Genomic DNA, 27,501 nt, shown 5'->3' with positions numbered 1-27,501 from the left:
AAGGGAACAAACCATCCCTTCCTCCTCGCAGCGCCTTGAGCGGTCAATTTGCTCCGTAATCCGTCCACTCGGTGGCGCCGCTCCATTCATCCTCCCGCACGTCCACCCGCCTCCCCACTCGCCTCCCCACTCCCCACATCATGCCCACCTAATACCCGAGTCTTCATTTTTCACGATTTAATGCGATGTGGTATTCCCGTGCTGGCAACCTAAGCTTCGCTTGGCGGATAGGAATATTTCGCATCTATTAAAGATTTCTACTTGTAACCCATTACAGAAAGTTCCCATTAATCAATTTCGAGTAAAATCCGTTTGTCAAACCGTTATTGTTTAAACCCTCCTACACTTTTCATGTCGTTCTGATACGGCACTTCTATTTCCGTGTTTTTTATGAACTTAATTCTTCGACGTCTTTTGTGATTGAAATGTGGAAAATTTAGCTAACGCAAATACCTCGAATGTATTCATGGATCATTGAAGAGAGTTCACAAAAAAAAAGAAAAAATTGGAAGGAAATTCATTTCAAAAATGTTCCTAGGAAAAAGTTTCCTAGGAACAGATCGGGAGTCTCCATTTATTGCCATCAAACGGGAAAGGCCAAGTTCCTTCAAAAATAAAAGAATTATCTAAACGAGATATAGCTTTTGACTGCCGAAATGATTGCAAAAATTTGAAGTCGTACAATGAATAGAGTTCATGAAATAATTGAGGTCATGTAGATAAAAAAAGCATCGGAAACTGCATTGTCTACGTTAAGAGATGTAAAACCAAGATAATAACATCTCAGGGTCATATTCAAAGTGTCTAAAGCTTTGAGTGCCTCTGAGAATGCCTGGACCTAAGGTAAATCGAGAATCTAGTCGTGAATGAAAGAATAACCGATATTAAACAAGTCTTAATGGAGAGCTTCACTATCTAATACACCAAACACTAGCTTGGGGGAGCCGAGATAAGACAACAAGAAATCGCTATGTCACCGGAGATTCTAAACGTGTTAGAATAGCTGAGATCAATAAATAAGACTGCGAAACTAGAAATCTAAAATCTGGGACGAAGGATTGGGAGAAAGAAGTGGCTGTCGATTTATGAGGCTCATACGACGTCTGAGCGTTGTAGCGGAAGAATACACGTTGGACCCAAAGGCATTCAGGAAAATATGAATGCTTGAGGGTATTCAAGGATGAGTATGGAGCCTGTGAAACTACACCCATGGAAAGAGAAACGAAGAAACCATTATCAAGAAAATGAAGTACGAGGGTCATCCGGAAAGTAGTACCCGTTCGTGAAATAAAGACACAAAAGTAAATATTAACAAACATAAAAAATTTTATTTTAAAGAGGATACTTTAAACTACTTCTCAACATAATCTCCAAGCAAATTAAGGCATTTGTCATAACGTGTGACAAGTTTCTGTATTCCTGCTGCATAGTCCTTCGCCGCCAGCTCATTGAGATACGCGAGGGACCCATCTTGCACAAATTTTTGCATAATGCAGATGGTGTTTAACAATTTCATGAACAATTGTTCGAGAAACATTGGGAAAATGCTCACAGATGTCATCAATTGTGACGCGCCGATCGTTCCTCACGAATTCGTCAACTGAGCTCACCAGTTGGTCTGTAATGACAGACGGTCTCTCCGAACGCTCATCGTCGTGTGTGTTCCCCCTCCCCATGTTGAAGTTGCGACACCACCGCCGAACAGACGACTCGTCCATTACATTGTCTCCATACACCTCCTTTAATTGGCGATGAATATCACATGGGCGAACGTTTCTTGCATTGAGGAATTTAATCACTGCCCTCACTTCACAACTGGCGGCGTTCTCAATTTTTTTTAAACATTGTAAACAATCACAGAAACAACACAGGCAATGCTAGCGTCACGCAACTTGGCTCAGAGAAGGCAGACAAGCCACTGAAGCTATCTGACCTCGTCCAGCGGCTACTCGCGTCGTCAGCACTTCATGCGGCACGAACGGGTACTACTTTCCGGATGACCCTCGTATATGTGTGTGCAAGAAGTCGCTAGTATGGTTGAAAATCAAAATGAACGTGGTCCTCATTGTGATAAAACACAAAGTATTCGCTTTATATTGTCATACGAGGGACTGCGCACTAAAAATTCTTCCAGCAATTAAGTACACGAGAAAAGATTGAAATTATAATTTTACGATTGGCTAAGTTTGGATATTGCGACTACAAGGTTTTGCAGTTTTTTGGGGGTTTATCGGAAGTAAATTTTCCTGTCTTTTGAAGCAAATAAGAATATCCGTTCAGTTGAATTAGTTTGACGTATTTAATTTTAATAAATATATGCCTTAAATACGGACCTAAGAACAGTAACGTAGCACAAATATCATGACATAATAAGCATATTTTGTATTACCGATTTATTTATTTGAATTGGCTTTGCATACACAGGTTATAGCAGCATGTTTGACGTAAATTTCAATAAATCAGCATCTTTAATAATAATATTCCTGATGATCCCCTCTATGCCCATATCCCTGCTCAATGGGTATATCAGGATATAAAGCAATGATTCTGCTGGACGACGTGATTGCACTGCGTTCATTTGAACATTCCTGATAGGTAATCTTACGGCCAAGATATGTTTTGGATTGGCACAACTGCCAAATAACTCTAATTTTCTCTTGTCTCTCCTAATAAAACACAAACCAGTATCCTATATACAACAACAATATCCTATATAAAACAAAACCCTCTTCTCTCCGCGTTCTTCCTTCCTCCCTTCATCCCGTCCAACATTCGGTCCAACATCCCTATCCTTTTCGTGCCCCTTCCTCGTTTGCCTAACATTCTCCCCTCGATCACAGTCCTCAACATCCCACTGCCAATAAATTTGCTTTGCATCCATTTTTCCTGTCTCCTTACGATTTATCACAGCAATACCCTCCCCCTTCCCAACCAGCACTTTCTCATTTGTTTTCCTTTCTTTCCATTGCGCCAATTCAATTCTTTACACCCACATTTCGTAAGCCTCAAATCTACGCCTATCATCCTGCTTTGATAACCATTTTTCCGTGCCGTTCACAACTACGCTCCACCTCAAAGTTCCACTGAGCATATTCCCAATATTGTTACACAGCATCCCTGTCCTAATTTCTCTCCCACTTGTGAAATCCTCTTTGCCTAATGCAATTATTCTCCTTACGTTCCTTCTACTTTGATCGTTTCGGTCCAAAACATTGCCGAGGTGCCTAAGCTGTTCCACCTGCTCTAGTTTTTTTCCCTCCTATTTCAACGTTTAACTTAGCATTTCTCTTTCTGGAAAACCGCCCAGCCTTTTTTATTTACATGTATTCTCACCCCATAGCATTTGAAACCGTGCACAGAATGCTTACATTTCAGGATGAACAATACACGAATATAAACAACTTGGATCGTGAAAAATTGTTGACAGTGAACGTAGGTCGCCGCAGGTATAGGGCTAGCATCAACGCCTATAACCCCTGGAAAGTCACGTGATGACGTCTAATGAAGCATAAGTGTTACATTTGAGAGAATCTGATGACTAAAAACAAAAGATAAGTTTATTATCGACACGATGAGAGAGAAAAATACATAGTACTATTCTCGGTTTTACCGTCAAGTTGACTTTCAAGTCGATCGGTCAAAACTACTTATTTGTGGTTTTACGTTAAGATCTCGAAGTACGCTATCATCAGAATTTATCCTAAGTCCCCAGTATCTTTTTCAAAAGAATTAAAGGGAATAATTTGTTTAAAACTTAGCATACAATTAAATTTTGAGTATGTTAATAATTTTTATAATAGTGTAATAATCCTGAAATATAGAAGAACTGTATAGTAAAGAACTTAGACCAAAAAAGTTAGACATAGAAAAGGAAAATGACGTAGAGGAAGATAGATTAGGTCCAGGCATACTTGACGATGATACAGAAAGGGAATTAAGGGAGATGAAACTAAATAAGGCCGTGGGGGTGGATAACATTCCCGCGGAACTATTGAAATGTTTAGGAAATTTGGGAGGAAGAGGCTATATGGGCTGATATGTAGTATTTATGAGGAAGGAATCTGGCCGGAAGACTTTGTGAGATCAGTTTTAGTTCCTATTCCGTAAAAGGTAAACGCTACGTCATGTGAGGACTACAGAAACATTAAGTTTGATATCCCACGCAGCTAAAGTTGTTCTAAGGATCGTAAACAAAAGGATAGAGAGTAGGGCAAATGATTACTTAGGGGATGATCAGTTTGGGTTTAGTAAGGGGAGAGGTACGCGTGATGCTATTGCAGTAATGAGATTATTAATCGAGAGGAATATAGAATACAACCAGGACGTATTTGCCCGTTTCGTAGATTTCGAAAAAGCGTTTGACGGAGTGAATCGAGAAAAACTAATGTGTATATTGAATATAATAGGAATAGGTTGGAGGGAAAAGAGGCTAATCCGCAACCTGTACATGTCTCAGACTTCTCAGGTGCGGGAGGAGAACGGGGAGTCCGGTTGGGCAGTGTTAGGAAGGGGTGTAAGGCAGGGTTGCCCATTATCACCGTTGCTGTTCAACCGGTATGTAGAGGAAATGATTAAAGAGGCATGGGAAGAACGCGAGGTAGGGATGAAAGTGGGCGGGGAATTCGTAAAATCAATTAGGTTTGCTGATGACCAGGCTTGAGTTTGTCAGTCAGCAAAGGGGTTGCAAGCATTGCTGAGTGAATTGGAAATTCAGTGCGACAGGTATGGGATGAGAATCAATAGTAATAAAACAAAGGCTATGCAATTTTCTAGAAAGAATAAGGCTAAGCTAAATATTAAAATAGGAAGGCAAAAACTAGAGCAGGTAGAACAGTTTACGTATCTCGGAAGTGTTTTGGACTAACACGGTCAAAGTATTAGGGACGTAAGGAGAAGAATTGCGCTAGGCAAAGAGGCTTTCTCAAGGAGGAAGGAGTTGATGACAGGGACGTTGAGTTAGGATGTTAAGAAAAACCTCGTAAAAACTTTGATATGGAGCGTAGCTATGTACGGAGCGGAAACGTGGTCATTGAAGCAGGAGGATAGACGTAGATTGGAGGCTTTTGAAATGTGGGTGTGGAGAAGAATGGAGAAGGTGAAATGGACGGAGAAGAAAACAAATGAGAACGTACTGGGAATGGTGGGCGAGGACAGGGGTTTGTTGGGAGAAATCCTATGGAGGCAGGAAGGGGGTATTGACCGGCAGTGGGATGTTGAAGATGGTAATGGAGGGGAGAGTTTTGGGCAAACGCGGAAAGGGAAGGAACGGGATATGGATGTTTGACGGGATGAAGGGAGGGAGAAGGTACTCAGAGATCAAGAGGGACCTGATGTAGAGGAGGATGTTGTGTTTTGCTAGGAGTCACAAAATGTTTATTTTTTAGCTGTGTCCATCCAAAAACTTACCTTTACCGGTAGATAACCTAATAATAATAAAAATCTTAAAATTTGTGGCGTATTTAACGAGTGGATTATTATCAGCTTGGGTATTTCGGTAGAAAACTATAGGAGCATCGGTTGCTTTGTTCAAAACGTCAGCAATCGCCAGTGAGACCGTCGTTAAGCCACATGGAGTAACGTGGGAGCCAAAAATTAATAATTTAAGTGTTATCGATGCAAACGCATTTGCGAAAGTCTTTATTACAATTTCAATAGGAGAAAGGATGAAAATCCTTTTTAAATATTTGCAATAATCAAAGCTTTAGGCAAAATAAACTTGTTAAAAATGTTTGGATAAATATAGCTTTAAATTTATATTATTTTTTTATTTTCGGTCATGTTCCATAATATCTAATGGAAAGGAAAAAAATAATGGTACATGTTACATTACATTAGTAATTACATTAATAATGGTACATGGTACATTAGTCGGTAAACTCCTTTATACTCTAAACAGATTAAACATGTCTCCACTTATACCTATGCGCCGGATTGGCCACAGAATTAACTACATATTTTTCCGTTCAATTCAACTTTAGACTCGCTACATGTTATTAAATGCCTTCGGGAGGTATGCTTATGAATATGACTGAATATACTTACCTCATGAAGATAAACTTGTCTGTGTCGCAATTTTAGGCATTGTATTCATGTTGTCGAAGCAACTCACAAGACTTACGGAAGTAGTCTCGTGAGTGGGCGGGTGGCTTCGTAGGGCTTCATGGCGACAAAGTAGGAAGCGGTTATCGAAAATGTGTTCGATGAGCAAGTGAAAATTATTGGAGGGGTGAAAAACAAAACTAAGTTCAAGCAATACATAGGAACCATTAAGGGAAGAGATATGCTGATCCGAACTTCTTGCCAGAGGTCAGATTCTTCAGATTGCAAACTGCTAGTAAGGGCCCATAGAATGCCAAACTTTTGGAGGGAAAATGGATAAAGGCGGAGGTGAGGGTGTCCTTTCCCGTTTGAGATATTGCCTGTGACCTTCCGCCCTCAATTCATAATGTAGACTTAGGTTTGTTCATAGTGAAATCTTTAATTTGATTATCTTCGAGTACACGAAGTAATTTTCTGATAGGCGTTGGATGTAATAGTTATTTCTTGAAACGGAATTGTGAGATTCTCTCTAGCTTTCTTCGTTGGTGAAATTATTCTCAAGTGTAATTTGAATCAAGTGCTGCAGATGTAAATGTACCTGGACGAGACGAAAAAGGCTTCAACAATGTTCATGGATTACATTACATGAAATTTGGCTCGGCAATATTTGTTATCAAATCTTCAATTATTTAATAGTTTAGTGGTACTTTCCTCAGTGAGTTAAATTGCTGGTAAATAAATGAGGCATGCGATATGTAGGTGAACATTTATGATGAAATATATTTGTATGCAGTGAAATATTTCGCTTTTAAATATTTACAGTGGCTGGATATTCTCTTTTATGTCCCAACCAAAATTTTGAGTTACATAAATGCTTAGTGTAGCTCTCGTTGCCTGGAATTAAATTGCGTATTTATTGAGCCAATTTAATAAATTGATCTTATCAAGAAACGGATCGGTCATATGATTTCTCCTAATAAGATAAAAATTTACATTATTGGATTCAGCCACCGGTGAAATTTCTAAAGAACATTACGTGGGAGGACAAAGCTCTTGTACATTTAAAATAGATTCCTAACTGAACTGATGTGAAAATATGAGCATGATTTTATAGCCATTACTAATATTTTGATTGTACATTTACACTATCAATATTACCTATTATCTTTGTTGATGAATCTTCAGTGGATAGATCATTCCAAATGTTCATAGGTAAGTGTGTACTTGAATGAGACTTGAGGTCATATTAAAGTTGAACTAATGTTATAATAGTTGCTAATGCTCCGGGTTTATGGTTTCCTATTCAGTGAAATATCTAAAATAATAATAACCTCAAATATTCAACTATCAGACTTCCCCATCATCAAATACTTCATTTTTTTATTTTTAAATTTTATAATCTGCAGTGCTATTCATAAAAGTTTCATTCGTAAAAATATTCATCAAATAAGACCTTGAAAACAGTAGAAAATCTTTCCATACACTGAATTTTCCTGCTAATTCAATTAATGAATGAAAAGAAGGCTTTGAATTAAATAGTGAATAGTTATATTCATTCTAACGAGATATGCGTATTCAAAGTTTGCAATTCTATCAATTGGGAACATCTAATCTCTATAATATAGTGTTGCTACGTTTAGGTCATGCTGTATAACATAAAATTAGCAATACGATACACTATTACAACATATTTTATACTTTTTTCTCTACTGCTGAAGTCTAAATTCCATTGGCCATAAGTTAACATCTTTAAAGTCGCCTACGTATATTATCGCCAAATGAATTGATGAAGCAAAGCATAGTCATCGCCTTCTTCAGTAGAAATTAATGATACCTCTTATTTTAAGCCAACACTTTCGACCTAGAAAACTGAGATCTACAGCAATATGAAATGACAAGGAGCATGCGATTTTCCCTCTCTGTTTCATTCTGAATAAGGCGCTGTAATTGGACATTATCAGTGGATTATTGCTACTTCAGAAATCCTTCGAGTAAAATATGTCTTCGTCTGCGGATTTTGTGTGTAGTTATTAAAAAATTCAGACTTAATGAAACGGCGCTCCCTCCTCTCTCCCTCGGTATGTATACACCTACCTAGCTATACATATGTAATTTTTTCTTGAGAGTGATTAAGTTCTCTCTGTCATGTGAAAAGGTGAGCTTCACGTTTTGAAAGTGAAGGAGTGGGAGGGAAGGGTTATGTGGCGAAAAATATGGCAAAACCAGAGAGGACTGAGGTCATTCGCGGGAGAGAGGAGGGTTGTATGAGGAGAAGGCACGGCAGATGGGGAGGAAGAGACGGAGAAGGGGAGAGGGAAGAAGAAAGCGCGATATTAAATTCAATTCCAGCTCATAACTCAGAATTTCATCGCACTTGACTTTCCTTGAGACAGGATTACAACCAAGCGGGTTCAACGGGTAGGAGGAGGAGGACTCGGGGGAGGGGATGGGGGCCAAAGGAGTGAGATGGAGGGGGGGAGGGAGGGAGATCCGGAGTGAGAATGAAACAGAGGGCAAGGAAGCGCGCCCTCTCACTTTTTTCCCCCTTGGTCGTGAGAAGAAGTAGAGGAGGATGGAAAAAAATAGAGTAAAACGAAAGGCGCAGCAGCCAGCATCCACGAGAGGGAAAGAAGAAACAATTCCACCCTTTCCCCAGCCCATTAAGAATTCCACAACTTCGTTTAAAAAATAAATAAATAATAAAATAAAACACGATGGCGCTCCTGCTCGCCGGGGATGGCGGTGGAGGAAGCCGGGGAGATAAAGACTGGAGAGGCGGCAGAATGGGGCGGAGAGGGAGACGGGGGGGGGGGAAGAATAAGAAAAAGCAGAAGAAGAAAGGCTTGGGTGGTCTTAATATTATTCCAGACCCCTCCCCACCGCGGTGAACCGCCCCCCACCCCCCTCTCCCCCCATTCCCTCACACCACACCTCTCCCGCGAGGCAAATAAAGAAAGCCTGGAATGCTGCAGCATACACATTTATTTTTCCGTCGCCACACCAAAGAGTCTACACTTCTTCTCTCTCCCTATTTCACAACCCCCCTCCCCGCGAACACCCGCTTTCCACCCATGGTTTGCCTCAAAAACCATAAAATTGCCCAGCCGAGCTCTCTCTCCCCTCCCCCCCCCCCCCAAACTCCCCATTCTTTCTACCTCTCTCCTCCACCACTCGCCCGCACAAACCAGAGGCCAAGAACAGCGAGGATTCCACTCCCCCACCCCCCCGGTTGGCTCTCGAGAATATCTCGAAAGAGGGGCTCGCGGAGGAAAGGGCGGCGAGAAGGGGGAGCAATTGGAGACGGGGTTTTGATGGGCAGGCAGGGGGGGAGGGAAAAGGTCGTCGCGGGTGAGCGGGAAGCGGTCCTCAGAAGCATGTAGTATTCCGGCAGAGCCCCTTCTCCCACACTTCTCTCTCTCCCACTTCCCTCGCGCACGAGGCCTCATCAGCTCCCTGCTCCGCTAGCGGCCCCGCGCTTCTTTTCGAAGGCCTCCCACACCCACCCTACCCCAATCTCCCCTATTCGTCCGCCGGCGCACTTGAGAAGGAACTGCCCCATTAAGGACAACTGTTGCGGGGGCGGGGTCGGGTGGGAGATGGGAATGGGATGAGGACAGTGGGCGGATGGAGGGGGGTTTATCATCCGAAACCCTCTCCTCCTTAATGAAACACATATTTTAAGTCGGTTATTTTTCCTCCCGGAGAAACGGAAACTATCCCTCAAGAGATAGCGGGGTAGGGTGTGCGGGAGGAGTGGGAAGCTACTGGAGAATTTTTGCCCTGGACTCGTTTGGAGGGCGTTGGGATTTGAATGCGGAGACTTCGCTCTTGCTCCCCTTCCCGCCTTATCCCGTCCGTGGGGGAGGCGAAGGGAGCGGTCCGGGGAGTCGTCGACAGTCGATTGATGCGATGGAGCCCAATCCCCTCCGCGCGATTAAAGCGATGGACGTAACTCGGAAGACTTTCCTTCCACGCCTACGAGAGCGACCCGGGTACAAATGAGCGATGGAGCGGATGCGTTCTCGTCCCACCTCCCCCTTCCTCCCCCCGGGGGCGGGGACTAGTGAATTATTCCTGCCAGATATGCCAATTTTTTTATGGGGCGAATAAAGTGTCGAACCCAATGATATTCCGGAGGGCGAAAAGTGGCCACGGGGATTGATTGACTGCCGCCGATTCTGTCCGAAGATATTACCTTCCTGAGATAGAGTTTTAGGTGACGAGTGAAAATCATTATATTTCACATAATGACGAAGAAATGATATTCATTTAACGCCGGGTTCTCACCAAGAAAACATTTATGAAATCACTCAGAGTGTACTCGCAAAGAGTTGGTCAAATATCACAGAGTCAACTAAGACTAATAATATCCTTTATTCTTTTAAAAATCAAATATACCATATAAGCAGATATATGATTAATCCAAAATTTTTGCTGAATTAGTTTATTGCTAACTCCAATTTATCTTTTTAACTTATAATTAGAATGATTTTTCTTCTATTCTGATCGGTCATTTGTGTTTTTAATGCATTTGGATATTCCTGTATAAGGTCAACTAAAGAATTGGAAAGAGGTGAGCTGGCTTCATTGGTACGTTCACGACACAAAAGTGAAATGAATTTACATAAAATATTAATCCATTGAATAAATTTAAGGTATCTAACAAACCTTGTTAATATTAAATTTTAGTGTCATCTTAGAGGAGTTTATTGCACCTTTTTTGGATGAGAGAACTTGGTTTATTTGCACGTTCCTATAATTCTTTTTATGTTTTCTTTATATTTTTGAAGCTTAGGACATGTATTATAAAAATAATGTTTTATTGCGCATGGCGTATTGTTCTTTGGAATGAAATAAGGTGTATGGTAGTCAATAAATTGAAAATTGATTTACGAATTGTTGTTCCCTTGCCTACTATCCGCGTACTTTATGCCTCTTCCTACGGGTGAGATTGAAGTCTATGGAATCGTGTTACCTTTTTTAAATATTCTCCGACACAAATGCAGCTGGGCGCAACTACGAGGGTGGTCTGAAAAGTTTCGACCTCCGAAAATTTGAGAAAATATCAGAAAATTTCGGAAAAAATGTTTTGCATCTTTGTTTGGTCGGAAACTTTTCTCTACATCTACATCTACTTAATACCCCGCAAGCCGCCGCAAGGGTGTGTGGCGGGGGGTGTTAGGACACCACCCGTAATTTAGAAAAGAAAAAAAAACCGCATGCTAGAACCACAAATTCATGCATCCACAAAAAAAACATGGCATACATTCATGCAAGAACACATACACCCCACACATGCAAACACTAACTACATCAGACTTTCATACCACCCTCGTACATCGCAATGAAATGTTTATGATGTGGTTATCCTAAACCCGTTTATCCACTTCATCCATTATCATCGTACATTATGAATGACATTATGATTTTTAATATAGAGTTTATTTCCGTAAAAACTTGTATATTGCGTGCCTAATTTATATTTAATGTTTATGTGAAATTTCATGAAGGTTCTTAGGGCATAGGAGTTGAGCATTGAGGTTGGATTATTTTGTGTTGTGTTTTGTATATTCTACAACTACGAGGATATTCTGGGTCATTCGCTCACCTAAAGAGGTGGTATAAATTCCTCTGATAAATATCCAGTTCAGAATCAACTTTTATCAATTGGTAATATAAACTCAGTAACTTGCGTTGCTCCTTCAAACTAAATCATTGATCCGAGGGACATAAGATTCATAATTTGATGAGTAATATCCAACCAATCACATGAACTAGGAGCCGTTGGATTTGGACTCGTGCCAGATGTGACTGGAGGCTTTTGGGAATAAGGAGAGTGACTCTAGAATTCAAATTTATTTTAGGGAAAACTTGATGGTGTTAATAATAACTTAACTGGTATTAATAAATAAGAACCTTTCCTTGTGGTACGTTCAGAATTAGGCTAAATTTGATGTACATATTCATTTAAGAAGGAAGCTCAATAAATACCCGCATCCAAGGTATAGATAATATAAAATGCATGGTACTATATCCAGTTCAGGTTTGTGTGCTTTCTTTTACTAATATTAATACTATCAATTTAATAAAAATGAAATTAGGTTCTACGGTTTGGCTTTAGTGCTTATAGGTTTATCTACGTTCCTCCGTTTGCTTTTTGCATTGTGCTCAATAGCACATGCTATGTATACTACCTCCTTTTAAGTGTAAGTCCTAACTAAACATTTTTGCTTGCCAATTCTAAACATTATAGTCCATATCGAAGCGACCTCTCTTGTGTTTTCTCAAGTGACTTCCGAAAGCAAACTAAACAGGCATCCTGTTTGAGAAGCAAATAATCCTTCGCGTGTCAACAACGCCTGCGGAATGGTACGGCCAAAAAAGTGTAAAGGGTGTGTGTGTACTCGCATTACCCTTAAAGTAGTCGTACTTTTGCTTGTGACGGCCGAGTATTTTTATTCCTATTCTGTTCGGGTACAAAAGTTGATTACTAGCTCTACTCTGACGCATAATCATGAATTGCTTCTTCAATTCTGCCGAATGTAATTGGAAGTGATTAATGTAGATAAAACTTTAGCTCAATAAGTTCTCCTTTCTTTATTTTACGCTAAAAGGTAAAGTAAATAGAATACATAACAAGCCATTAACCTTCATTTATTGACAGTCGTTTCAATGATGATTGGTTTTATAAATTTTAGGAATATGAAACATAAGTGCATTCCTTGCTTTAGCATAATTATATCAATCGAATACACTGTCCGTATTTTGATCATTACTATCCAATGAAATTGCATGCTTTAAAAAACATAGTAATTTTAAGCGATATTACATTGATGTTTAATTATTAGAAGGAATTAGTGAAACGGAAAGACAATAATTAGCAGAGATTGGTGCCTTGTGTAAGAAACCTGATACCTCCCCAGTAATTCTAAGTAACGCATGATGAATACAGGTATCGAGGTCGTAGGCCCTAAGAAGTTCACAGACCTTGGTGCCAGTACCGACACCACCCATATTTAAGATGTATGGAAACCATTCATTTTTACCGATGGCCATAGTGTACAAGGTCTGTATGAAAAGTGTCGGGGACAGTTTTTTCCTGACGTGCGCATTAAGTGCTGAATTCAGACCGTCGGTTGAGTGTGAACATGATCGCAGATCCTATTGGCATTGATGAGATGATAGTCCACACCATTATCACTACACATTTGGCGATGCAAAAGGTCTGCGCTAAACTCGTCCCGAAGGCCTGGACGGACGACTAACAGCTGGGTCAAGTAAGTGTCTGCTTGCGAAGACTTTCTATGACGTCATCTTGACGATTCCCCAACTCCCTTACAGTCCCGATTTGGCACCGGCAGCCCATTTTATATTCCCAAAAGTGAAAAACTCCCTCAAAGGACACTACCTGAAGACCGTCAAAGAAGCTTGCTCTCGTAACCTTAAGGCCATTCAGGAATCAGCCTACCAGAGAGCCTTCGGGTCGTGAAGAAGCCTCTGACATATGGGTATCTATACTCATGGGATTTGAGTTTTTGAACTTTGAGGCATTTTAGCAATACTGGTACTAAATTCATAGTGTGTTTGCATATGTATATATTTAAAAGTGTGTATATATATATGCACACATACTTATATATATATATATATATATATGTATATATATATATATATAATATATATACATATATGTGCGTGTGTGTATGCATATGCAAACACACTAGCGGCAATGCCCGGCATCGCTGAACCAATTTATCCGTACAGTTGTAACTGGACTTGATTCGTATCATAGGGATTTTTATGTACTTGGCAGTTTTTTCCCACGGAGTCCTCTATAAGCACAAGATTTTAAAACACAGAAACACACAAAAAAGACATTCACGCGTTCCAGGGAGAGAAGGGATTTCATTCCATCTCTCCCTGTTGTTTGTTTCCGTGTTTTTGTTTTTATTCGCTAGTGCTAACTTGATATACACACACATATATATATATATATATATGTATATATATATATATATATATATATATATATATATATATATATATATATATATATATGTATATATATATATATGTATATATATATATATATGTATATGTTTGTATATATATACATATAAAGTTAGCGAACATGTATATACATACACATATACATGCATACATGCTTTCTATATATATATATATATATATATATATATATATATATATATTTATATATATCGTAACTCTTAATATCATGTATATTTTTTCTGCTAGATCAATTAAATTATGTTTAGGTGATAATGCATTAGAAGATAACTATTTATTTAAATTTTAATAATTAGTTTAAGAAAAAGCCGTAACTATTGCTGAGAAGAAAGTCGTTCCTTGAAATCACATGCTGAAAGGAAATTCCAACTTTTATATCTCTTCTACATTGGAGTCTTCGTTCATTTGCACGCGCAATTAGCACATTCGTGCCATATTACCCAAGGTTAAATCTCTAATAAAATGAATCGCAACCTCCGCTTGCTCTCTATCTGGTCAGCCGAGTAAGTTCATAGCATTGTACATTAGCGCGTCTTTTCATGTCCGCAGAGTGTACCCACGGCAGCCGCAATATAGGAGACGGAGAACCGGGCGAATTTTTCGTGAGGCGTGTTTAGATATATAAACGCATGGGCGTGGGTGTGGAGGGAAGGAGAGGGATAAGTGGAAAGAGAGGAGGATGAAGAAAGAAAGGAGGGGATGAGTAAGCTCCTTGGTTGAGCAGGTTGGACTCAGGTGCACATCTTATTACTAATGCAAGGGCTCCGAAGAGGGTGATGCAGGAGGAGCCTAAAGGGATTCCTGGGGGCCGAAGAAGGTGGTGGGTGTGTTGGCGGTGGCGCGGGAGGGGGGCATGGAGGAAGGGACTGGAGTTGGGGTAACAGGAACTAGAGAGGAAACGGGTGTATGTATTGTAGGAAAGGCGGAGGAAGAGAGGACGTCTTGGGGAACAAATGAACGCCTTGAGAGCGTTCCCTTCGTCTGGGAATCAAATATTCGTCTGGACGTTAAGTTGGGCTCTTGAGCGAAGGAGTTATGATAAGGAGCTTGATTACTTTGCTATCCAAACGAGAGAATAATGGACGGCGAGTTATGCATGTATGAGCGAAAACCTACTCACCGGGATCGAATGAAATTATCGGCAAAAGTACGCATGGTTATGCGGTAATATTATATGCACTTTATGACGTGGGATAAGCATTCAATTCGGTGATGTTCCTGCCTTAAAAAGTAGAATGGGATGCAAAAAATTCTCAAAATTCAATTAATTCATTTTTTCATCCACGTTGTGCAAATTAACATGTTTCAGGGCTAGGAAAAAAACTAAACCACAACTCCTAATTCATAGTAACTGCGTGAGATGCCGCCACAGTGCTTTTAACGGAGTCATCTGTTAATGCAAATTACAATACAGGACTTTCAAATTGTAAAAATCATTCGCTTTGGCCAGGATCCCGGTCAAAGTGAATGGGTTTTTATAATTTTCAAAAATGTTTGCATTAAAACCAATTTCTGTTTGAATAAGAGCTATTATTTTATACTACTACACTCATGTATCAACTAAAGTAACTTTTTATAAATTAGAGGGCCTTATTTCTACAAAAACCTCAAAACTGTTTTATAACATTAATATTAACCATACATTGTGGTTTTAAGATATTCTAAATACTTAATTTAGAGTTTTTCGTGGTTTGTTGTGGAAATGGAGAGAGTATCATCGTGTAGCGATTTTCCTTTTTTACTGTTTACTTAGCAAGTTTTTGTACCTTATGTCCTTACTTTGGTCTACGAGTCAAAGATATCACGTAGTTGACTAAATTTAATACATGATTCCGGATATCCCTGGCCGTCATTTTTCATTATATTGTGTTTTCGCAAAAAAGCCTTTGGAAACCACCTTTAGAAGTATTTATGGAGGGCATTTGACGTGGTAATGGCAGCAGACCATATTGCATTGAGTTGCCATGAGCCAATTAACGTACGTTTGTGCTATGATGATCAATAAATTATTAATAAAAGTTGATCTACCCTCTAAGGTAGGTTTTTGGATGACATAACCACCAAATAATATTGTCATGTCTCTTCAAAGAAAACACAACCCGACATCCTACCCTAGAACGATTCCCTCTTCATCTCTGTGGAATTCCTCCCTCCCTTCGTCCAAGGCCACTGTCCCATTCCTACCCCATCCTCGTTTGCTCCACATTTTCCCCTCTATCACTTATGTATCATTTGAAAAATATTGGAATTTTATTTCGGAATCCTTTTATGGCATCATTTTAGAAGAATATATTAATAAAGAATATGTTACACAACGTGGCCTGGTGCTACGTTTGTGGTTATCTAAAAATCAATTTTCCTATGTTGACATTCGCTCTTTAAAATAGATCGTGATTGGTAGGTGTTCCAAATAACGTGTAAAAAATCTCGACTACGTGAGTCAATATCCTGCAGCAGCTCCTCAGCAGTTTAATGGACAGAATTCAGACTTGGCACTCACTGCAAGTACATTCCTTACCCTTGGTGCATTTCCTCTTAATGGCAGGATACACCATATCCTTCTTGTGCAGGGATAATACTCGATAACAACTGATAATTTTAAGTGCCCCCAGCACAGAAAAGAATATAATAACACCTTAAAGCACCTGAGTAAATCTTACGCGTACTATTTTGGGCAATATCTCATCAACGGTAGAAGATATCTAAAAAATAATGATACTTTCTTTATAAGGGCTTCATCTTTGCATACATACTTTTGGAATTTGTACCCACACTGGCAAGCCAGACGCGTGCCCATTAAGTCACTTGCGAGAGCCCTTGGATATTGGAGCCCACATGTGGTGCATGCCCTCATTGGTAGCCCAGCAGACCCCGGCTGGTGGCCCGTCAAGGACTCTCCTCATCCACGATTATTATACCTCCGGGGCCGGCTACTTTGGTCAGGCCCAGCTTGAATATGTAAAGGCGTAGAATGATGGGTTGATCAGCAAGATCAGCTATGAGATCATGGAGTTTTCCCAAGTCATTGACCTAAGGAGAGAGATAACAGCTGATTATGAATCAGTGCATTTGTCATATTCGTGTCATTAATGACAGTAAAATGTAAAATAGGTGATTAATTTGATTCATTTGTAGCATATAACTGATCAATATTTTTTTCTTTTTACAGGTGAGATGCTATCCCTTAAGTTTGCAGAGAGAAAGTAAACGAAATAACATCAATAAAAATGAAGCATTAAGGTGACGGTCAGGAATCAGTTATTCATGAAAGGTACGTTTATTCCAGACTGTGGCTGCAAGTGTGCGTGTATTTTGTTGGTAGAGGGCGAGGTCTGTTCGAAGAGTTTGGAAAATAATGTTGAGTAAATGTTAATGGATGGAGTGACAGCTCCGTGTGGCAGATCAGATTGCTATAGTCAAAAATGGTTGCTAGCTCTGGTGATTTTTCAAATTATGAGCGGTTTTGCATTGATATATATATATATATATATATATATATATATATATATATATATATATATATATATATATATATATATATATATATAGCAGACCTGATTTTCGAAAAGAGGTACGTTTTGGGCTATCATATGTGTGATTTTGTGGGCATAGGGGATGGATGTGGTGATAAGATTAGAGCATGTTGAGCGGTTTCTTTTTAGGTTGGGGGGTTCATTGGCACAAGGTTTGAGGATTCTGTTCTTCAGAATTTTCAGTTTCATGAGAGTATTGTGCATATGGTCCATGTATTTATGTCGGAAGGGGTTGTTGTTGCAGGCCATGACTGACAATTAAAAAGTAAAGGAGCATTTTTTGTGAGATGGGTGACAACTGTTGAATTGAAGTGAATTGAATTGCGTAAATTCCTCTCGGGTCCTCCACCGGGTTATATCGTCCATATTGGCCGAGGTTTCGATGCCCGACTCGGTCATTGTCTTCAGGGTTTCCGAATGAATTCATCGTCGTCAAAGCCCTGAAGACGATGACCGAGTCGGGCATCGAAACCTCGGCCAATATGGACGATATAACCCGGTGGAGGACCCGAGAGGAATTCACGCAGCTGATGCGCCGGGACAAAACCAAATCTTTTATCACTCACCTCTATGAAGTATAATTTCTTAATGAAGTTGAATTTATTGTTAGGATGTGAATGCAGGTAGCGAGAAAAGTAATACCTGCCTCGGATATAAATGAAGTGAACGATGCCGAAGAGGAGGAATCGAGAGAGGAAATAAAGGAGGATAACGTTTGACCCAAAAGAGGAAGGTGTTGTCAACGTACACACAGCGGTAGCGAGAGGGATTATCATCTAAACTCTAAACTAACGCTGTTTTTCCCCTAGCGCCGCAAAATAAGGCCATTTTTCTTCACAAATCAAAACCATCTCTGATAAATAACCGTTTTTCTCGTGTTCTTCAACATATTCTTATTTGCTTTAAAAGTATAAGAAATCTTTGTGCCAGCAATTGGAAATAGACAGGTTAGAAATTAGAAAGAGAGGGCTGCTCAATATCTCAAATGATATTTAATTTGTACATTGAAAATACAATGAACGAGATCAGGGAGAAAATAAGAGCTGCTGTACGAATACACGTAGATAGGATATATAGTATATGCAGTGATATGCAAGCGGCAAGGCTTTATTTGCCGAGGTGAGTAGAGACCCGACAATAGTCTAGCCTCTTTGAAGAAGGAGATGAGAAGTTGCTTTCTCATTGATAATCCGTTGTAATGATGACTAATCTTATCGCTAGTGTAATTTACTCTGTTACCGGCTATCGATCTAAAAATTGTTTTTTTTGTAGCTCTCCAGACTATCGGGCTTCCTTCTAGTGTCTTCATGCCCTTAGAGTGAAATTTTTCATTCCAGCTTCTATCAGTGTTTCCTCGGCCTTTACTAGTAATTTTTATCTTGTTTCCTTAAATTTTAATAGTAAGTGAATAATCTTGCTCAAGGAAATATCCTTTGATATTTTTATTTTCCTCTTCTTTCCATGTATCTCCCACGTAAACTTTTCTTTTCGATCATTGGTATATTTTTATCGAATCTTCTCGATGTTGATATAAATATTTATGAAAATATTATAACATAAATAATTTTATGTTAATGGTTTATTCGTTCCCATTTTTAGTGCCGTCTTTTCACTCATATGGTTTGGAAGGTATTTCGGAAGGATAATCCGTATATAATAACATTTAACTCCCCAATTATGAATAAAACTGTAGTTGGAACTAATGTGAAACTTAATCTTACTCACGCCTGGAGTAAAACTGTTAAGTATTTCTGTTCAACTGTTGCTGTGGACAAATGAACATGCCGTAACTTTAAAAGAATTCCATCTTTCGTATAGCTTCAGTTCATAACGAAAATGTTAAACTGAGTGGCCAAAAGAGAAAAATCATAGGACTTTTGTTATTTAGGAATCAGGATCGTCGTTGATGGAAAATACAATCTGCAATGAAAAATGCAATGCATTAGTCAGTAAGCAGTAGTAAGGTAATATCAGAGATGGGTTTCAAAATTTTATGGGTATAAAATAATGAACCCATAAAATCAAGTATAGTATTACTAATCAATTTGAAAAGTCACTTCATGAAAACTTGCACAAAGGTATACTGCTGTGTGAATTTGAGAAATGGGCGGAAATAGAACCAGAGAAGGAAGTGCGGTACCTAGGGTAATATGATGGCAGAAGGAAACGGATGGCTTGCACAACTGACGAGTGGTTATGCAGAGAAAAGGAAATAAATGAACAAAGGAAACATTGAAAACACTAAGTATATATTCACTGGACGAATTTCAGCCACAAAATCGTGCTTGAGACATACTCAAACGGGAAAAACAAACAAGAAGGCCGACCAATGCCTTTATCGGGATGATGACTGGAATGAAAGCCATGAAAGAGGAGAAGTACAAGCGTGCGAATTACATGAAATCGTTCCTGATTAGATAATTACACTAATTTTTGTGAGTGCGGACATTCATGTAGATACATGTTAGCAACTGAACTATGTAGTATAATGAAATAGTCGGAAAGATGATGGAAATAATTGAATTAGGATGAAGAAAATTAAATCAGCACAATGTATATAATATCGCTCACAATTGAGCGCGCAATTATCAGAGTGCATAATGGTATTGATTTCCCCGGCTGTTTGATGTGGAAGATAAGATTAAAATACAAACGATGGATTTAAATGCAGGCAGTTTCGATTGAGGTGGATGATGTTGGAACACACTGGATTTTTGGTGCACTTCAGATGGGAGAGAGAGCATTTTGCACCGTTAATCTTTAGGCTGTCGAAACGTGTCATTTCGGACGAATACGGGATTCACATTCATTCAACGCTTGGAAAGGGCGGGGGCGGTCCAGTGCAACCCTCGCGTCACCGTTTTAGAAATGCAGATTAGATTCCGTCGTGCTTTTGTTTCCGCGAAGTTCCTCTTCCTTTATTGTTTTTGTCGCTGGGCATCCCCGCGCCCGAAAAATTTCACGCGAAGGGAGAGAAGTATGAATTTATTCGTATGCGTGATAACAAAACTTCCTCTGCGAAATAACATGAGTGCATCTCCTCTAATGCTCGGGCCATTGCGCCACAATAAACATAGACTCGGAATTCATGAGCGAATCGCATTGAACGTCGAGCTTCAGCAAATAAACAAACGGCACGTATTCGGGTGCCCTGAACATTTTTTCCAACGGGAAGGCGTCCGTCGTCGTAAATAGGTTCTTAAACAACTTCCCAGCGTATCCGATGTAAAAAGGTTGACTTTTCCATCACGCTTCGGATGGGATTTCTTTCACTAAAGACGTTATAATACTGGAAAAGCCAACAGCGATCATTAACGGAACCTTGTGAACTTTTATCCATTCCCGACAAAGAGTGACTTGAAAGTGATAATTTGATGGCGATTAAAGTCAAATTATTTTCTAATGAGTGCGAAACATCCATCTGATCATTATTAGTTTTAATTGAAACGTCGGGAAGAAAGTCCTCTCTTTGGTTGTTCTCATAATACGATGGTTTTGAAAATTATTTTTTAAGTATTTCCCTTTACCACATCGGCTTTGAAAACTGTAAGCCTCTAAACTTTTCACACACAAATAGTTGTAATAGGTGTTAGTTTTCTTCATCACAATAAGAAAACGATTACCACTCCACAAATTTCCGGCCATGAAGAATGTGAAGGAGAGTTTTTCAAAGTTTTCCCTTATGTGGATGTTGAAATAATTCATGCTGGATGTTCTTATTTATTGAGGCGACTTATTATGTATTAGATAAAAAGGGCAACATAAATCTTGCAAACATTTGTAAAAGTATTTTTTTAAACTTTTTGGATTAGTTTATTTTTACAATCATCGGATGTAATAGGGATTGAATTGTGTCTACACTCGATTAATTTTTTCTCTTATAATCATTTGCTAGAGTATTCCTCCTGTACCTTATATTTTTAAATACGAGATAATTTACGTTCGTTCAGAATCCGCATTTATTATTTCCATCTCCATTTATTTTAATTATTAAAAAAATAAAATGTTTTTTATGATTAATGTTTTGTCTTGACTTTTCATAGCTGTATTTATTCCTCTTTAACACTTCTTGTCCACTTTTTCAGAGATCTGAATACTGTAACTCGTCTAAGGAAAATGCAAATTGGCCAGGCTTTTAGGTAATGAAAACACCATTAATTCATGAATGATCTTAAATACGTGGCGTGGATATATCTTTTTAAGCATGGTAGAGGAAAGCAAAAAAATTAGTACTAGATTAAAATTATCAGAAAGCTCTTCATGACCGCGTTATCTTGGTCACAAAAAACATCACAAGTATTTTAACCTAAGCCTATTTCGTAAGAAATAAAATAATTTCCATTCACAAAAAATAATGTTATTCTCGCCAAAATTGTGAGTTAAAACTAAAATACTTCCGTATATTTTGCCGGTGCTCTTGAATTTCGTGGCTTGCATACAATAATTCACATTCAAAACAATATTATAGATTATCACGGGATTAAACCATGAATAAGCGGAAAAATAAATTAATTTTTTGGATAGGGATTATTACCTCGCATTCAATTAATATTCTCCTCATCCGCTCTCGATTGCTTTGATCTGTCTGTAATTACTAAATGTTATATTCGTGGTTTCCTGAGATCAACATGCCTATCCTATCGCGTTCAAAACATTTCCCCAAATTGAAATTCATCGTCTGCAAGCTCACGATTTTTTACCAAAATTTTCTCTTTTGACGTAGCGTCAATGTATCACGTCAAGTATGAAATTACATCATCTGCAGCTAAGTCGAATCTTATTATTTTTGCTAAGATTTAATTGGACTAAATTTAACCAGACCTTGCCAATGTGGCCTTGGTCCATATGATATAAGGTAATCCATCAATTAAAAGTAGGTTTTGAAAAGTTCCAACAACTATCATATCATGTGTTTGGCTTTAAGTTCCAAGAGCTGTAGGAACTTAGGAGTTTTCTTCAGTTCTTCAATCCTTCCCTTGGCGTTGTTATGTAAATACCTCGGTTTAATCAACCGGAGGTGGCGCAACATTCCTCACGAACAAAATATAAACATGAAGCAGAATTGTTCCGTACCTCTTTTGTGATAAAACTGATGTAATTAATTAGTTAAAACGCCTTAAGCTAATGAGTTAAATTTCTTGGGATATTAATCTTTAATTAATTTCTTATTTTAATCTTTATTTTAATGAATGCTTTAAACCCAGTTTTCCTTAAGGCGTGGAGTAAGATATTTCCTTCCGACTTTCAAGTAGAACGCAAACCGAAAACTAGATCAATCATTTCAATTGTAATAAAAAAATTCATTTTGAAATAATGGCTTCTTCCGGGAAATTTTGTTTTTTTTACATTAACCAAGGTAATTAATTAACCAATTAATCAGTGTTAACATGTCCGATCACGATATCAAATAATGACATCAATATTTTACCAGAATTCAAATAATTGATTTATAATTAAAAAATTGCATTTTTGAGCAATTTTTATTTAAAACTAGAATTCCGTGTAATTAAAATCTTATTAAGGAGTTTTACGATACCTAATATAAATTTCTTTCTCATCAGGGTTATTTCTTGGCCTTTTTTATAAATTTGATACACCAAAAGAGGATCATATTTCATTTTACAAAAAACTGTTATTTAAAAGGAGGCAAGTATCAGAAAATGGAAAACCATGATTCTGTAAGCATCATTTATAGCATAAATAGAAACGGAATAAATACAAATTGATAAGAAATTGAAAATCAGCCGAACCAAAAGGATGAAAAACAGGGAACACTGTTTTTGAAAGAGGTTCACATGAACAATACAAGATAAAAAAGTGGAAACGAAAGATGTTTTTAGGCCTCATGCATAATTTTTACGTATGCATGTAAATGCCCTTTTACAAGTAAAAAATTTAAAATTCTAGTTATCACGAGTGTTTTGAATTTTTCTAGCCTCGTCAATTTCCCCAGATAATACTTGAACGAATAATTTTTAATCGGGGAGGTCAAAGAAAATGGAAGCAATTTCACTCATTGATGTCACTAATTCACATATATGCATATTTGTGTGCAGTTTCTAGTTTTGAATTGGCACGCAGAATTTCATTAAAGGGAAATCATTTTTTTAAATGCTTAATTTTTTTCATAATGAATTAAAATTTTATGTTGCCGTTGTGAGTGTGTATAATTGTATGCATATGTTTGAGCTCCATATTGTGACAACTTTATAAACGGGGTATACCTTATAAATCGTTGAAATTTCTGTGGTAGACTTAGGCATTTCCATTCAGTTGCTGACTGAGGTAATATTAAGAATCCCACCCTATCATATTTATACCTTTCTTTTTTGGGTGAATTTCCTTAAAGTAATTGTTTCAATACATTTTATTAATCAATACATAACGAAAATCCTCTTTTCTAACCCATGGGTTTTTTGTTTCAGTTAAAAGGCATATACTTTTTTCATCATCTAGGTAAAACTGATAAAATCTTGTTTCTGAAGCCCCAGGCAACTTGATGCTCTCAGTTCCCGATTTTTTGATTCCTCCAAGTTGGGCAGTGTCTTTATTAATTTATTCCCAAACTGCCATTATTGCCAAATGCACCATTATAAACAATGCCCACATTTTTATTTCCGCAATCACGTCTACTCTCTCATATTCAGCGGTTCATTACTTGGCTTTAGTGCACGGCTTGGAATTTTGACCACAAACAGCCCAAATAACTTGGATCGAAAAGACTATTTCAATATCAAAAGTATTGAAATTTATCTTGTTTCTCCCTGAAATCTTGATTTCATTGAGTGAGCTGAGAGGATCCCACGAGAAAGTCAAATCAAACAGAGGCATCGCAAATAAAAAGTTACGAGGGTCATCCGGAAAGTAGTACCCGTTCGTGCCGCATGAAGTGCTGACGACGCGAGTAGCCGCTGGACGAGGTCAGATAGCTTCAGTGGCTTGTCTGCCTTCTCTGAGCCAAGTTGCGTGACGCTAGCATTGCCTGTGTTGTTTCTGTGATTGTTTACAATGTTTAAAAAAATTGAGAACGCCGCCAGTTGTGAAGTGAGGGCAGTGATTAAATTCCTCAATGCAAGAAACGTTCGCCCATATTCATCGCCAATTAAAGGAGGTGTATGGAGACAATGTAATGGACGAGTCGTCTGTTCGGCGGTGGTGTCGCAACTTCAACATGGGGAGGGGGAACACACACGACGATGAGCGTTCGGAGAGACCGTCTGTCATTACAGACCAACTGGTGAGCTCAGTTGACGAATTCGTGAGGAACGATCGGCGCGTCACAATTGATGACATCTGTGAGCATTTTCCCAATGTTTCTCGAACAATTGTTCATGAAATTGTTAAACACCATCTGCATTATGCAAAAATTTGTGCAAGATGGGTCCCTCGCGTATCTCAATGAGCTGGCGGCGAAGGACTATGCAGCAGGAATACAGAAACTTGTCACACGTTATGACAAATGCCTTAATTTGCTTGGAGATTATGTTGAGAAGTAGTTTAAAGTATCCTCTTTCAAATAAAATTTTTTATGTTTGTTAATATTTACTTTTGTGTCTTTATTTCACGAACGGGTACTACTTTCCGGATGACCCTCGTACATAGAAAAATCCCTGGAAACCAATTCCTCTCATACCAGGAAAAGGCTTTTTAATTCTCGAATCATTCACTAACGCCTTTCATTTCTTCAATTGTAAATATAGGAAACTTTAAGGCAAAAAATTGAAGCTGTATTTTTGAAGCTTTTATTGATGGGTTTTCTTATTTGGAACAGAAGAATTGTAAATACTGGTGTAGAACTTTCTGGAATAACATATGAATATGAAATTAAGAAGTAGTCAAGCTTGAAAAGTTTCCTAAAATATTATTCAGTACAGAATGTAAGCGTATATTTATTATTCCACGATATAGTTAATGGCATTGTTTTCTCTGTTACCACGATACGTAAAGCTAAAATTACCTCCTTCCACATTGGTCAAGAATTGAGTTTTTTTATTTTCTGCTTAATCCTTAATTATTTCTGTCCGTATGTTTTCCTTGTAAATGATGAGCTTGACGGCATTTTTCCATTATCACGCCGATCCTTTTAAAAAAAGCCTCGTTATTTGATTATACGTTTGAGATGAATTTAGCATCAACCTGTTAACCTAGCTTGTCCATATTGAAAACCTCTCCACGGTTTACAATTGACTCCCCTGCCAAAAGGAATTAGCCGTAAATATTTGAAAAATTCATTTCTGAAGAATTCAATGCGATTATCTTTCAAATATTCCATATATTTTGATCAATCGTAATTGTGCAATATGAGTTTTGATGCTTTTTTTAAACGTTCTTTATTGATAGGTGCCCATTTATCCCGAACTGCGTCCATTTGGAAATTAGTAAAAATCTCGCACGTCACTCGCATATTGCGGTTGCGGCCTCAGCAAAGAGGGAAAAATGTGCTTAAAGTTAATTACACCGATGAGGCATTTTCAATGAGAGCCCATTCATTCAAATATTTGCCATTGACATCCAGGCAATGATGTGATCACTCAAAAGTGTTTGTCGCTCCCTTGGCACTTATACACGAAAGAATTAAATCAAATGGAATTAATTAAAATTTTTGATGGCATAAAAATATTGAAATTGAAAGAGGAATAGAGAGAAAGGAACCCATCATGGTAGTTGTCGTCACAATATTAAGAGAACTATTACAATTGAAAGTCAACTGCTTCACCATCAGTTTACAGTTAAGCGTTAGAAATCTTTCGTTACGTTGATTGGTTATAAAAAATAATTTGCTTGGCTTAATATTTCTATTCCGGTAGTTATTTTCCTTTCACATGATAGTCGTGGATGTGACCAATTAAAAGATATTACGAATGACCTTGGCAGGCACCATTACTAATTGATACGATGCACATCCTCCCGGTAGAATTTTGCCCTACGTTTTACTATTTTTAAGATCAAACCAATAAAACCGAGTGAATTTTTTTAAACTATGCATCATTTCGTAATTTTTATAAAGTTTCCCAATTTTCTCCGATGCATTTGTCAATTATACGAGTGGCCGCTCAAATGGAAAATAAAAACTTTGTAAACTGGAAAGTGGGAAATTTTCCTAGAAAATGTCCCACCATAGGATTCACTTGAATAGTACACAGCTAATAGGGTAGTGCAAGTGTAGAGCGTTGGAATACCAACCGGAGGGTCTGGGTTCGATTACTGGACGTCCCTCTGGGCACCCTTGAGCTATGTGATTTTCCGGTTACCAGATATTCCTGGGAAACCATAGAATTCAAATCACAGGGAAAGGAACAGACCCCCCTACCCTGATGTGTGAATTTCACACACCGCATAGAGTATAGTAATGGATGAACTCTACCATCAACTATCAAACTGACCTTCGGGTTGATAATTGCCTGTTATCCGCTGTTGATAATTGCCTCTATGCTGTTGATGTCACATGGCACGTAAAAAACATTTTAAAATGGTAGGTACTCGCCAGTTTTTACACCTCCTTGGCCTTTTTTGCTGAAACATATTATAAGAAAGTTGTATGATTAAAAAGGAATTTTTCAGGAGAATTATTTATTCAAACGCTTAATAAAGGCAAGGAAAATCTGGCAGAGGCCATATTACTCGAAGAGTCCTTTAGTTCCCTTAACCTGGTCTGAGGGGTGGCTCTTGGAGGCAGTGCGAAAGCTCTGGAGATGTGGACCTTAAAACGTATGGATAAATAATGAGAAGAAAATAGAAGAAATTTTCGATAGGGATGGAAAAGATTTTGGCTGTAATACTTAGGGGTCAAAAATAGTGCATCCTATTATATGGATTGATGGTGGGATGCTGATGCAGTTTTTATGTGTAGCGAGTAATTTTGTGAGTGGAACAGAAATAGTTGATATTATTTACAAAGAAA

The sequence above is a fragment of the Hetaerina americana genome, unplaced genomic scaffold (assembly GCF_022747635.1).
Source record: "Hetaerina americana unplaced genomic scaffold, ioHetAmer1.1.p SCAF_9, whole genome shotgun sequence".
Classification (NCBI taxonomy): Eukaryota; Metazoa; Arthropoda; class Insecta; order Odonata; family Calopterygidae; genus Hetaerina; species Hetaerina americana.
Note: the sequence above shows the minus strand (reverse complement) of the source record.